The sequence below is a fragment of the Eurytemora carolleeae genome, unplaced genomic scaffold (assembly GCF_000591075.1).
Source record: "Eurytemora carolleeae unplaced genomic scaffold, Eaff_2.0 scaffold865, whole genome shotgun sequence".
NCBI lineage: Eukaryota > Metazoa > Arthropoda > Copepoda > Calanoida > Temoridae > Eurytemora > Eurytemora carolleeae.
The window spans coordinates 90,724-104,911 of NW_019396760.1; the positions used below are offsets into that span (position 1 = coordinate 90,724).

Genomic DNA, 14,188 nt, shown 5'->3' on the forward strand with positions numbered 1-14,188 from the left:
AGCTGTTGGTGTAAACTTTTGACTCTCTACAGTGGTTGACTGAATTCATATTTGAAACGGTTTTAGGTTGGGCTGGAATAATAAAAGGGTTACAAAAATAGAAATAGCGGGGAATGTTGCTTTCAAAAGAGAAAAATAGAAAATTTGTAACGATAGAAAAAAAATGAATACGTAAAATAATTTGCTGTCCAAGGATGGGACCAGTATAGCTGTGGAATGAGATGACAACAATTATTTACATAAACATATGAGGTTGCTATAGCTTGACAAGAAGTCCACTAATCTAGTGATTCCGCGCAATTGCCGTCTTTTGTGTTCCTTGCATAGATAAATAAATAAACATAGATAGCTTATGTACGCAAAATCACAAAGAATTGTACAGTCCGCGAACTCATACTTCTAGGGGTCCTAGGGGTCAAAGTGCACTTCAATGATAAGCGGAGTGGTTTGGTGTTTTAATGGATTTCATAATTATTAAACCACTCAGGAGTGAATTTTATTTTGAGAACTGAAGAAGGGCATGAGAAGGACTGAACTAACTTAAATTTCTCTCTTTCAGAACTCATGTACACCACAACTACTCAATGACATAAGAACAGCCAATATTCACAACCGACCTATAGTTAATCTATATAATAGGAATATCTTTAAAACATCTCTGTACATTTATATCTTTCAAGATAAAAAATGTCGTCTTATGCGCAATCTATCTTTATCTATGGTTCATTGGACTAATAAAATAATTATTATTGTGATGTACTGCGTATAATTTGTAAACAGTTACATGAACACTTTGAACTCCTTTTCAGGCTAAAGGGACTGAACAAATTCATACCGAGGAATGAACTTATTTCCCTTCTATTCTAATCTCTGTTCTGCGATAATACATATAGCAGTAATCTCTGTTTGTTTGTTTCAATGTCCGAATATAACTCGCGAACCCCAGAACCGATTTGCCTCAAACTTTGATTAGGAAACTAGCTAAAACGTAAACGGCGGGAGTAACTATGAGTAACCTGGGCAAAGCAGGGTTCCCAGTGCCCGAATAAAAATGAATATTTTTGATTTCCTAGTTCTTATTTGTGAACAGGCCCCTTAATTGATCGGGGCTGAATTTTCCAATCTAAACTACAAATTGTAGTTTCCAGTTCCAGTTATAATTGGAAGTGTAACAGTTCTTAAACAAGATATTACGCTGTGGCAGATTGGATAAAAAAGTATGTTTGAAGGGCTAATTGTCGAACAGTGAGAACCTGAAAATCAGGAAGAGGAAGACGACTTTTAGACTCAATTTATGATTTTACATAGTCCAATGAACATGAGAGACAGTGTAAAGTTGTAAACAGACCCATTTCGCTGAGGGAGTGATTTAATAAGTTACTACAGTGATAACCAGAATCAATGGAATAATAATACGACATTATAGCATTACTTGAGTGCATTTCAGGTTGTTATAAAGTAAATAGTTTTATTATAACACTTATTAGATCACTAATTAATTGAAATGGGTCTGTTTACACTTCACAATTGCTGTGTCTTATGTTCATAGGACTACTTAGAATCATTATTTGAGTCTAAAGTCGTCTTCCTATTCCAGAGTTTTCTGGTTATCACTGTAGTAAAACTATTTGCTTTGTAACACCATTAAATACACTTTAGTATCGCTTTAATGTCGTCTTCTTATTACACAGTTTTCAGTTTCTACGTGAAAAAGACAAAACACATAAAATAAAACCCCTTTGGATCATTTTTGGATACTTTTATATTATAATTTTTGGTGACTTTATAATCAGAAAAAGAATGGCTTCTTGTTGAAAAAGTTTTATCATAGAAAGAAGGACATTTATTATGTCAGTATCCTATGAGTGGGGGAAGGCAGGTGGCCATAAGCCAGAGCATTTTATACTTCCATGTCACATATTATTTTTTTTTGTCCGGCAGCCATGAGCCACAATCGTACGGTATTCCATGCCAAAGCAGTTGAGTCTTCCGGGAGTTATTACGTTTTTAAATACCGGAAGACTCAACTGCTGTGGCATGGAAGACCGTACGGTTGTGGCTCATGGTTGCCAGAAGACAAAAAGCTTTATCTGTGAGCATCTTCTCTTTGTACAGTATAAAACAAAAACAAATAAAAGTTTGCGGATATTATAATGTTTTTTTTTCGCGCATTTCAAAACTTTACAAAAATAAACAAATTAAACACTAATTTTTGAAATTTTGATCATTCACAAACCTTCCCTGGGGTCACGTGAGGTCCCACACAAATTTGGGGCCGATCGGTTCAGCCGTTTTGACGTTTATTGGATACAAACAAACAGACAGACACCAAAGCTAAATTTATGTATAAACTAGGCTTTTAGGGCGCTTCGCGCCCATCTTCTATTTAAATTGTTAACATGTTCTTTTTGTTTACATTTTAAAACAAAGAAGAAAAAAATTATGCGGATTTTTAAAAAAAAATCGCGGATTTTCAAGAATTAAAATTTTGTTACAAAATTAAAAACCTTTAAAACACATTTTTAAAAAAATTTTATCATTCATAAACCTTCCCTGTGGTCACGTGATGTCCCACAAAAAATTTGGGCCCGATCGGTTCAGCCGTTTTGACGTTTATTGGATACAAACAAACAGACAGACCAGCCAAATTTATATATAGATGGCATGATGGAAACTGAATGAATTTTGAATACAATGGCCGGCGTTTATATCTAGGTTTTATTTCTATTAAGCTTTTTTTAAATTCAGAGAAGCTGTTAATGGACATCATAAATTTTCATCATGATATTTTGGGACAATAGTCTTGTAAATCGTTTTGCATTGTTTTTGGATCGTTTTTTTTGTCGTTTTTGGATCATTTTTAGATCGTTTTTGGATCGTTCTAGTGTCGTTTTTGTGTCGTTTTTGGATCGTTTTTGGATCGTTTTTGTATCTTTTTGGATCGTTTTTGCATCGTTTTTGTGTCGAGGGTCAAAACTTCGCAAAGTGTAAAAAAGCAATTGCTTAGAATAAAAATTTTAAAAACCTTGTACCTTGTTACATTACACCAAGTTTTGACCCCGAACGAAAATATACGCAAAAAACTACCCTAAAACTACCCAATAAACGAATAAATAAAAACATCAAAAAATGGGATTTGGGACACCCTGTTTATTTAGCTTCTGATAAGTTATCTCTTGGGAAATCTTGTTCCACGGATAGCATGGTTTATCCAGTATTTCTTTATCTCTCATTGGAACTGTTTACTTGAATTACTCACAAGATGAGAGTGTAAAGACGACTGAACACTCGTCAAATATGACGATTTCAAGGTTATCTCATGTCTTCTTCCTTGAAAATATTCCTTCAATAGCTTATTTAATAATTTGCTTAAGAAAGAAAGAAAGACAGTATAAGTTCTGTACAGTCGTCTCTGAAGTCTCATCCTAATAGTAATCCTGTAAACTAGTTTATTCACGTCATTCGGTCCATTTTCAATTTTAAAGTGATTCTCTCTTTAAAAAAAGACGTGGCATACACGATTACAATATATTCCTCTGAAAATCGATTATTTTCGAATGTGGCTGTTATAAACTGACTTTCGAATTTATGTTGCAGAAAGGGTATCGTTGTGAATCGTAAATATTGGATAATTTGAAATTATGTCTTATAAGGCCCTGTATCTAATAAAGCTTAAACTCAATTTGCAAGATTATTTTTCTTAATTTAGTTTAAAACAATAACATACACACATTGCACGTGTTATAATAAGAATATATTAGAGTACTATCCATTAGGTTACTAAAGGGACTGTTTGTACTACCCATTAGGTTACTAAAGGGACTGTTTGTACTACCCATTAGGTTACTAAAGGGACTGTTTGTATTATCCATTAGGTTACTAAAGGGACTGTTTGTATTATCCATTAGGTTACTAAAGGGACTGTTTGTACTATCCATTAGGTTACTAAAGGGACTGTTTGTACTATCCATTAGGTTACAAAAGGGACTCTAAACGTATTTTCAAGTGACCCTTCATACAAAAATGGCAATGTACGATTCACAAGGGTACCTTGAAAACTTTGCCTGATCAATAATGGGGAGATATTGTCGTTTTTTTAAAAGTGTTTAAATCTAATAAATCCTATATGTTATCTTGTAGTAGAAATGCGCAAGTCCCTTTTGTCGAGAAACTGCAATTGGGAAATAGTCAGTTTTCAAAATTACAAATTTTGATACAGGATGCCCTGCACGAAACATGACAGTTGGTGAATAATTTTGAATGTCTTCTTCTATGAACTGTATTAGATATTAAACACTTTTTGCATTTTGTTTATATTAACTCATATATGTTTTACTTTGTAATCAATTTAACAATAATACATAACTGCCGTACAACATTTTTGTTATTCTCTTTGGTATCGATTAACTTAAAAAATGATGGAAGAAGACATTTAAAACTATTCACCAACTGTCATGTTTCGTGGGAGATCCTGTATCTAATTCATACTTGATCAGACAAAACTGTCAAGGGTACCGTTGTGAATTGTCGATTTAAAAAGCTTCGTTTTAATTATTTGTAAACTAGTAATTTGAAAAACAGCGTGTAAACAATTAAAATTTAAATAAAAAATCGTCTTTTGTGTATTGATATAAGCGCCTACTACTGTACATGAATTGTTTATTGCTTCTTCATTTTTAACTTTCGACGAGACCTTTAAGATTTTGAGCACAGAATACACAGATATATGTATAAGCGGACTATTCTTGTTTTAAATTCGCAATGTTTTCATAAAAAGCTTTCCAATTATAACTATAACGGGTAAATTTTATTTGACACGTTTCATATAAATCAGTGCAACACTAATTTGTATATTTTCTATTTTTAAAAATCAAAAAACCAAAATTTCGCACTCTTACAAGCAGAAAAAAATACGTAATTTTTAGAAGTCAAACCTTATAGAAATCCAACGTATAGAAACCGCTACGTATAGCAACAAGGCGTATTTTTTGGGAGAACATTTTTTATATTTTTGAGAAATTAAACGTTTTTGTAAAACATTATCATAATTTCTATTTTTTAACATACCCTATAGAAATTAAAGGAGCAAAATAGTTTAATACGTGTACATTTGCACTGCTCTCTATTGTGTTTAAGGTCCCCCAGATTTTATTATGTACTGAGTACTGACAACATAAATGAATGATTATATGGTTATACATAGAATTGCGTGTTACTATTCAAAAGATATTTTATAAAAATGCTATCTACAGTTTTATTTTTAGAAGAAAAAAATTCTTAAAAGTATAAAAAAAAGTTCTCCAGTAATGCTAATATGATTTCATAACATTCCGTTTTACCATTTAAATAAAAGGATTTTATGAGAATTATATTTAATTTCTCAAAAATATAAAAAATGTCTCCCGGATAATACGCCTTGTTGCTATACGTAGTAGTTTCTATACGTTGGATTTCTATAAGGTTTGACGCCTAATTTTTAGCATAATTCCCTGTTTTTGGACATTAAATTTCCACTTTACCGCCTGTATAAGTCGCTTGCACTTGTAACACAGTTTAGGTTTAAAGGATGCCGTTATTAACAAGACATTTCACTCTAACTAAAGTGGATACACCTGGAATTAGGTATCCAGTCCCTTTAAATTACGCAATTTTCCTACCAGTCCTGAGATAAACCCTTGCAGGATTCACCCCGGACTAACCAGAGCGAGATGCATTTGGTTTCTTTTATTTAAGTTCATTCAAGTGTTGGTCCTTATATCAACAATCTATAAACTTACGGACTTGTCTTCTTTTACTACGCATATGCCGACAAAAAAGTATTAAAGAGAGATGAGAAAAAAAATACGTTAAATTGTGTTTGAAAGTCAAGGTTCTCTGGGGGAAGGACCGAGGCGTTAAATTCGCGTGGATTGGCAAGATTGGTTAAATATTAATATTTGGCCCGGGGAGCTGATCTGTCAAGTAAAAAAGCAAAAAACTGCATGAATTTTAAATTCATGAATTATACGGCATTTTTGCAGAATAATGGGACGGGCCAGTTTATCCTTAACATTTTTACTTGTGTGCGTGAGAGTTGATACTATAAGATTAGTGATTTGTCCCTTAGGAATATAACAACCCATGGTGCCCAGGGCTTGAAATAACTTGAAGGATTTGAATGAAAAAAATCCTTAGTTGCCGAGTTGCGTAGTTTTACATAATTCATGCAGTAATAGATTGACTCACATTGAGTTCATAAACATTAGCCAGAAAAGGAATTGAATCTTTGCCAAAAACTCTGATTTTCTAATCCCATATCTTTAAAAACCAAAATTTGTTGACCTTTCCAATGATCAAATTGTCTAAGTTTGAAATATCACAATTTTACAATCTCAGGTTGTAAAGATATAGAAAGGGATTAGAAAATTTAAATTTTGGCAAAGACTCAATTCCTTTCTCTGAAATTTTTTTAATCTTAATGAAATTGAAAAGAGTTTTTTATTTGTATTCTGCTTTGTTAGGAAGCTTATTGTCTGAAATTTCACAAACATTTCATAAACATTTCATAAAATTGTCTAAATACTTTTATTTTGGCAAGACGTGCTAAAAAGATTTCGAACTTACATTATTATCTGTATTGCAAAGGTTCTAGACTTTTTGGGATTACTTTTGATAATCTAAAAGGCTTGCTCGATGAAGAGAAAGAAATTGAGTCTTTGCCACAAACTCTGATTTTTTAATCCCTTTATCTTCAGAACTCAACGTCGTAGGCCTTAGATATTTCAAACTATGAATTTAGTTCAAGTGATCTAAGTTTGAAATATAAAAGGCTTACACAATTAGATTGGCAAGATACAAGCATTAGAAAATTTGAGTTTGTGACAAAAACTCAATTCCTTTCTGACCAAAATCTTTATTACACTGCGAACCAAAACAATAGTTTTATTGTGGTTATCTATCAATGAAGAAGAGAAAATATAAAATATAAAAAGGTTTGAATGAAGAAAATGTTGAACTATTTTTCTTCAATTTGTTGTTTACTTTTTTGAGAGATTGTAAGTACAATTTTGTAATTATTGTTTAAAAAATTATGCATGTCAAAGTTGATAAATAAATGTCAAAAAAATCCTTTCAAAGATCATAGATGATCTTCAAGCCGTCTCTAAACTGTCATTTTTCGTGGGACACCCTGTAAAATAAACATATATTCTGATATATTCTCTAAACTGTCATATTTCGTGGGACACCCTGTAAAATAAACATATATTCTGATATATTCTCTGAAACGTGCCAACTGAAAACTCTTAATCTAGCTCAATTATGCGGAATTGTGTTCCACTCTGTCTTTAAAGGAAACTCAAGACTTTTTCATGGAGTGGCATGTACCATACACAACGGTATCTTAAAAACCTTCGTCTGATCAAGTGTCTTGCGGATTTATGATGCAGAGATAATGAACAAAATTGTAAGAATTTAAAACTTTTTCAAAAGTAAGAATTTCTTCCTTATTATTACTAACAAAAGTTGTAAAGGGGGTTACTGCATTTAAAATTGGACATGACACTGTTTACATGAAAGATGCTTGACATCCCACTCCTATATGCCTGATCCAATCAGGGTTCAGTCATGCGTTTGGTGAACCAATAGAAATAGTATGGCGGGAACATCTATCTTTCTATCTATCTCATTATCCAATCAGAGTTATGAATCCTTCAATTGGCGCTTTCATCAGTAAATGGAAATATTTACTTCTACTGACTGAAACTATAATGATCCCGTTGTCAGTCTCCTGTCTCTTTAAGAAATTTATACCGAAACGTGTCACCCTTGGCTTTGTTTGTCTATTTATTCTTTAGAAATAAATAGTTTTAATTAAATCCAGTTTATTCTGGAGTGTGTTGATCCAATATGGAATATATTTATTTTAGGTAAACAAACTATCAAGGATGGAAATAAAGGAAATATTATGAGCCGCCGAGACCAACAGGTTTAATTTTTCATCCCATTTTTTTTAAATTTTACAGTTTAATGGATATGTAAAAAAAACAGTAAAAACTCTTTAGACTCATGTAATAACTTTAAATAGTCCAATAACATGAGAAACAGAAATTGAGCAGTGTAAACAGACCCAATTAACCTGATTTAATAAGTTACTAGCATCAAAACATCAAATACATCTAAGTTTTTCTAAAATGTCATCTTTTTTCCCACATTGCAGTTTTCCGACTCTCACTGTATACAGCCAACTTTTACAATCAAGTGAAATTTCTTTTTGACAGAATTTTGAATTCTGAGAATAAAGGAGCTTTAACTACAAAATGTTCAACGTTTTGTAAATTTTCCGTGATAAATTGACGAAGCTCTGCGGAAAGTGAGATTGTTTGAGTGATTTATAGCACAGTGGGACCCGTAAAATAGTTGAATGGGAATACAGCCATTTCGACTAAATGTTTGACTTTGAATAGTTCAATAAACATAAAACACATCAATTGTGTACACTGTAAAGGAAACACAGGTCAATTTCACTTTATAAGTTGATTTTGGAGCTAGACTTGTAAAAGTTTTTGCTTTATAAAAAGACATTAAATGCACAAATCCAATGTCGTTTACCGAATCTAGAATTTTAAAGATCCCACTGTATGCACTGATTTTATTTGACAGGGTTGGATTGGACCGGGAGCAAGGTTGGATTAAACCAGAAGCAAGGTTGGATTGGACAAAGAGAAGGGTTGAATTGGACAAAGAGAAGAGTTGGATCGGACCCGGAGCAAGGTTGGATTGGACAAAGAGAAGGGTTGGATTGGACCAGGAGCAAGGTTTGATTGGACCAGGAGAAGGGTTGGATTGGACCAGAAGCAAGGTTGGATTAGACAAGGAGCAAGGTTGGATTAGACAAGGAGCAAGGTTGGATTAGACAAGGAGACGGGTTTGAGTTGACCAGGATGCAGAACAGTTCCAAGATGAACAGTATCAGTTTGGAGGAGGAGATGACAGAGTTCATTAACAACCAGGTAATCCTCGTTAGGGGTTGGGGCTGTGAAAGAGGGGGATTAGCCAAGAAAAGAGAGGGAGCTGTGAGGAAGGGGGGGAGCCAGGTGGAAGGGTGGAGGTTGTGGATTGTGGGCAGGAGAAGGGGATAAAGAATGTTTCAGGAAAAATCGATTTTAACCGATATTCTTTAAATGTAAGTCTACAACGAACAATTTCTAAAGAACCGCAGCAAAACAATTTGTTGATGATCAGCTGCTCAGGCCAAATGTTTCTAGATTACCCATCATGATAAAATGATCTCTGAACTCCAAGAATACTACAATTTAATATTTCTACTATCTATAAATTCAATAGTATATTATTCAAATTCTTTATAGAAGCAAACATTTTTTGGTTTCAAGATTGAATTCTAACAATATTTGAGGGTTAACATATTTTGGTTCCAAAACAAGAGATCTTGTAATGACTGTATCCCTCACCTCCTCCCCCAATTTTATACACTTTCTTACAAACACCTGTTTGAACCTTTCTGAGTTGACCTGTGTCCCTTTAATGAAACCAGTATATCTAGGACACCCTGTATATATAGTTTATCATGAAACCAGTATATCTAGGACACCCTGTTTATATAGTTTATCATGAAAACAGTATATCTAGGACACCCTGTATATATAGTTTATCATTAAACCAGTATATCTAGGACACCCTGTATTAGAATATGTTACTTTATCTTGAACCTGATCCTAAAATATTCTTTGCAGAGTCGTTTAGGCAGCTCTCCTGTCAACTTTATACATTTTCAATATCCTTGTATTTTACTTTTTATATTTTAATTTTATTGATAATATTTATTTACTTAATACATTTTACAGTGAAAATCTACTAATTAATTAATTCTACAATCTACAGTATCATAAACCTGTAGAATTCATTTTGAAAGAATTCAAATGCATACAATGCTTTGTTGTGAAGAAGAAATTAAATTATTTAAACAGCTTTGAGCTTTTTTCTGAACAATTTTCTTTAAAATGATTAAATTTGTTTTTTAATTTTTTCAATTATTCCTTTCTGTCCTTTCACGAAATAGGAAATTGCTATTTAAAAGAAAATTATATCATTTTCTTTTAGGAACTGTAAGCGTAATTTTAAGGGATCCTCGATACAAAGATAGCAATGCTCGATTCACAACGGTACCCTTGAAACCTTTATCTGATCAATATTGTGGAAGATATCATAGTTTTTCTAAGTTTAAACGTGTTTAATCAGAAAATTCCTAAGATATCCTGCATTAGAAATACATATACTTGATCAGACAAAGCTTTTAAGGGTGAATCGGGCATTGCTATCTTTACATACAGGGTCCCTTGAAATTGCGCTTACAGTCCCTTTACATTAATATTAGCGTTTTAAAATCATTGTTTTTATTTAATCATTTTCAATAAGTAAAATCATTATATTTTTTTGTGATTATTATTAAAGCAAATGTTTTTGTTTTTTTTACAGATAAATAATAGAAATGAGGAAGAAGATAATCGACCCCATAGTAATTCTTTTTTATTGAACACTAGGCTTTTAGGGCTCTTCGCGCCCATCTTCTGGAAAAAAATTTTGCGGATTTTAAAAAAAAATTCGCGGATTTTCAAGAATTTAAATTTTTTACAAAATTAAAAACCTTTAAAACACATTTTTTGTAAATTTTTATCATTCATAAACCTTCCCTGTGGTCACGTGAAGTCCCACAAAAGATTTGGGACAGACAAGCCAAATTTATATATAGATTTGATCTTTTTTAGAAACCTATAATTTGTGTTTTTTTAATCTAATTATTTTCCCAGAAAGTATTTAATAATTGGGAGATTGAGGGTATTCTAATTTGAGGAACACTCCCTTTTCTAAATTATTATTGAACACATATTCTTCGTGATAGATCATAGTATTAAATATATTATCTTAACATTTTATCAAACTTAAAGTACAGTCTTAAATCTTAAAGTACAAATTGCAATTGCAAAACTAACTATAATTTTTGATATTCATAGACAGAAAAAAAACTAATATTATGATTATTATCAAAACTTATGCATTTGATATATAAAAGCGTATGATATTCAAAATTTAAGGAATGAAATTGGTCTTAATTAGTTTAAAATACAAGAAAGGAACTAAAACCACAAAACTATATTAAAATTAGCTATCTTTTGTAATTCATCTTTTTTCATATAACCTATTTATTTCATTAACAAAGAATGAAAAAATTTTTAAGTGCAAAATCTTAATAAATCTTTTTCTCTCTCTATCTTTGTGCTTAAACCATCAGATCAGAAAAAACTACTTGTTCATTTTCTAAATATATATTATCGTATTTCTTTAACCATTTATTTCTAGAACTGTCCGTTCCTGTTTACAGAGCTACTGGAGCTAACGGAATATTCGGACGGAGTCAGGGAAACATACTAGATATATACCAGGAGAAATCTAAACTATGGAGATCATGAAGTTAGAATAAAGGTTTTAAAAGTTAGGAAAAGGATCAAAAAGTTAGAATAAAGGATCTCAAAAAGTTAGAATAAGGGATTAGAAGACAGAAGAAAACATCATTTAATAAGAATAAAGGATTCTGAAGTTACAATAAAGATTCCAGAAGTAAGATTAAAGGATTATGAAGTTCTGATCATGAATTTAGTATAAAGGATCATGAAGTTAGAATAAAGAATCATAAAGTTAGGAGAAAAGATCATGAAGTTAGAACAAAGGATCATGTAGTTTGGAGAAAGGATCATGAAGTTAGAATAAAGGATAATAAAGTTATAAAAATGATCATGAAGTTAGGAGAAAGGATTATGAAGTTAAAATAAGGATCATGAATTTAGAATAAGGATCAAAAAGTTAGAATTAAGGATCATGAAGTTATAATATATGATCATGAAGTTATAATATATGATCATGAATTTAAAATAAAGGATCATGAAGTTAGAATAAAGGATTATTAAGTTATAATAAAGAATATTGACCAAATATAAAGATAAATTAAGATAATAAAATCAAGTATGATCTAATATAAAGATAAATTAAGATAATTAAGTCTAGTATGATCTAATATAAAGATAAATTAAGATAATTAAGTCTAGTATGATCTAATATAAAGATAAATTAAGATAATTAAGTCTAGTATNCTGTACTGTGCTGTTCTGTACAGTGCTGTTCTGTACTGTTCTGTTCTGTACTCTGCTGATCTGTACTGTGCTGTTCTGTACTGTGCTGTTCTGTACTATGCTGTTCTGTACTGTACTGTATTGTGCTGTAGTGTACTGTGATGTTCTGTACTGTGTTGTTCTGTACTGTGCTGTTCTGTACTGTTCTGTAGTGTACTGCGCTGTTCTGTACTGTGCTGTTCTATACAGTGCTGTTCTGTACCTTGCTTTTCTGTACTGTGCTGTTCTGTACTGTGCTGTTCTGTACTGTGCTGTTCTGTACAGTGCTGTTCTGTACCGTGCTTTTCTGTACTGTGCTATTCTGTACTGCGCTGTTCTGTACTGTGCTGTTCTGTACTGTGCTGTTCTGTACTGTGCTGTTCTATACAGTTCTGTTCTGTACCGTGCTTTTCTGTACTGTGCTGTTATGTACTGTGCTGTTCTTTACTGTGCTGTTCTGTGCTGTGCTGTTCTGTACTCTGCTGTTCTGTACTGTGCTGTTCAGTACTATGCTGTTCTGTTCTGTACTGTACTGTATTGTGCTGTTCTGTACTGTGCTGTTCTGTACAGTGCTGTTCTGTACCGTGCTTTTCTATACTGTGCTGTTCTGTACTGTTCTGTTCTGTACTCTGCTGATCTGTACTGTGCTGTTCTGTACTGTGCTGTTCTGTACTTTGCTGTTCTGTACTGTGCTGTTCTGTACTGTGCTGTTCTGTACTCTGCTGCTCTGTACTGTGCTGTTTTGTACGATGCTGTTCTGTACTGTACTGTATTGTGCTGTAGTGTACTGTGCTGTTCTGTACTGTGCTTTTCTGTACTGTGCTGTTCTGTACTGTGCTGTAGTGTACTGCGCTGTTATGTTCTGTACTGTGCTGTTATGTACTGTGCTGTTCTATACAGTGTTGTTCTGTACCTTGCTTTTCTGTACTGTGCTGTTCTGTACTGTTCTGTTCTGTACTCTGCTGATCTGTACTGTGCTGTTCTGTACTGTGCTGTTCTGTACTTTGTTGTACTGTACTGTGCTGTTCTGTACTCTGCTGTTCTGTACTCTGCTGTTCTGTACTGTGCTGTTTTGTACTATGCTGTTCTGTACTGTACTGTATTGTGCTGTAGTGTACTGTGCTGTTCTGTACTGTGTTGTTCTGTACTGTGCTTTTCTGTACTGTGCTGCAGTGTACTGCGCTGTTCTGTACTGTGCTGTTCTGTACTGTGCTGTTCTGCACTTTGCTGTTCTGTACTGTGCTTTTCTGCACTTTGCTGTTCATTATTGTGTTTGCTGTACTGTTCTGTTCTGTACTGTACCGTATTGTGCTGTAGTGTACTGTACTGTATTGCACTGTGATATACTGTACTAACAATACTTTGCTGTGCTGAACTGTACTGTAGTTAGCTTAAAAAAGATCGAGTTTCCGAGGCCTTGGAGATTTGTTTATTTACTGGTTTCAATTAACATATAAAAAACGGTTGAAACTAATACTTAAACTGTTTTTAAAGGGACTGTATATTTTAACTGTTTTTAAAGGGAATGTCGACATAACTTCAAGTTATTCTCCAATATAAAGAGTGATATTTCCGATTCACCTTGGTACCTTAAACCCAACCACTGTCATAGTAGCAATTAGCAAGATATCGTCGTAACAAGAGAACAATTATTGGATGATTTATTTCTTGTTTCTTATGCATAAAAGTCCACAAGTAAAAAAATCCTAAATGTTATTTACAATTTTTTGAAAGAAAAAACTGTCCTCATCTTTGAAATGTTGAACAACTGGTTCATCGTGTTTTTATTTGATGAAATATAAACACCCTACAGTGCATAACAGTGCGCACACACATTTAATAATTTAATAATTTATTATTAAATTAATAAGATAAGATTAATAACAAATTAGAAACCTGTCAGACCAGAAGGAAACCGCTCAATTGGATTTTTGGATAATATGATATTATTACGCAATTGACATAAACTTGCTTGCAAATTTGTTACATATACTTATAACACCTATTGGGGTATGCCCTTTGTTTGT

The 14,188-nt window shown here is 32.7% G+C and overlaps 1 long non-coding RNA gene across 5 annotated transcripts; it reads left to right on the forward strand.

The window, feature by feature from the left end:
- Nucleotides 1–1,123: 1,123 nt before the first annotated feature.
- Nucleotides 1,124–11,418, forward strand: LOC111708322 (uncharacterized). 5 transcript variants are annotated; one of them, XR_002766632.1, is made up of 4 exons: nucleotides 1,124–1,217; nucleotides 7,908–7,966; nucleotides 8,641–8,990; nucleotides 11,356–11,418. It is a non-coding gene; the product is annotated as an uncharacterized LOC111708322 (long non-coding RNA). The 5 variants fall into 5 exon arrangements; XR_002766633.1 differs by lacking the exon at nucleotides 1,124–1,217 and adding an exon at nucleotides 6,492–7,034; XR_002766631.1 differs by lacking the exon at nucleotides 1,124–1,217 and adding an exon at nucleotides 6,492–6,971.
- Nucleotides 11,419–14,188: the final 2,770 nt, after the last annotated feature.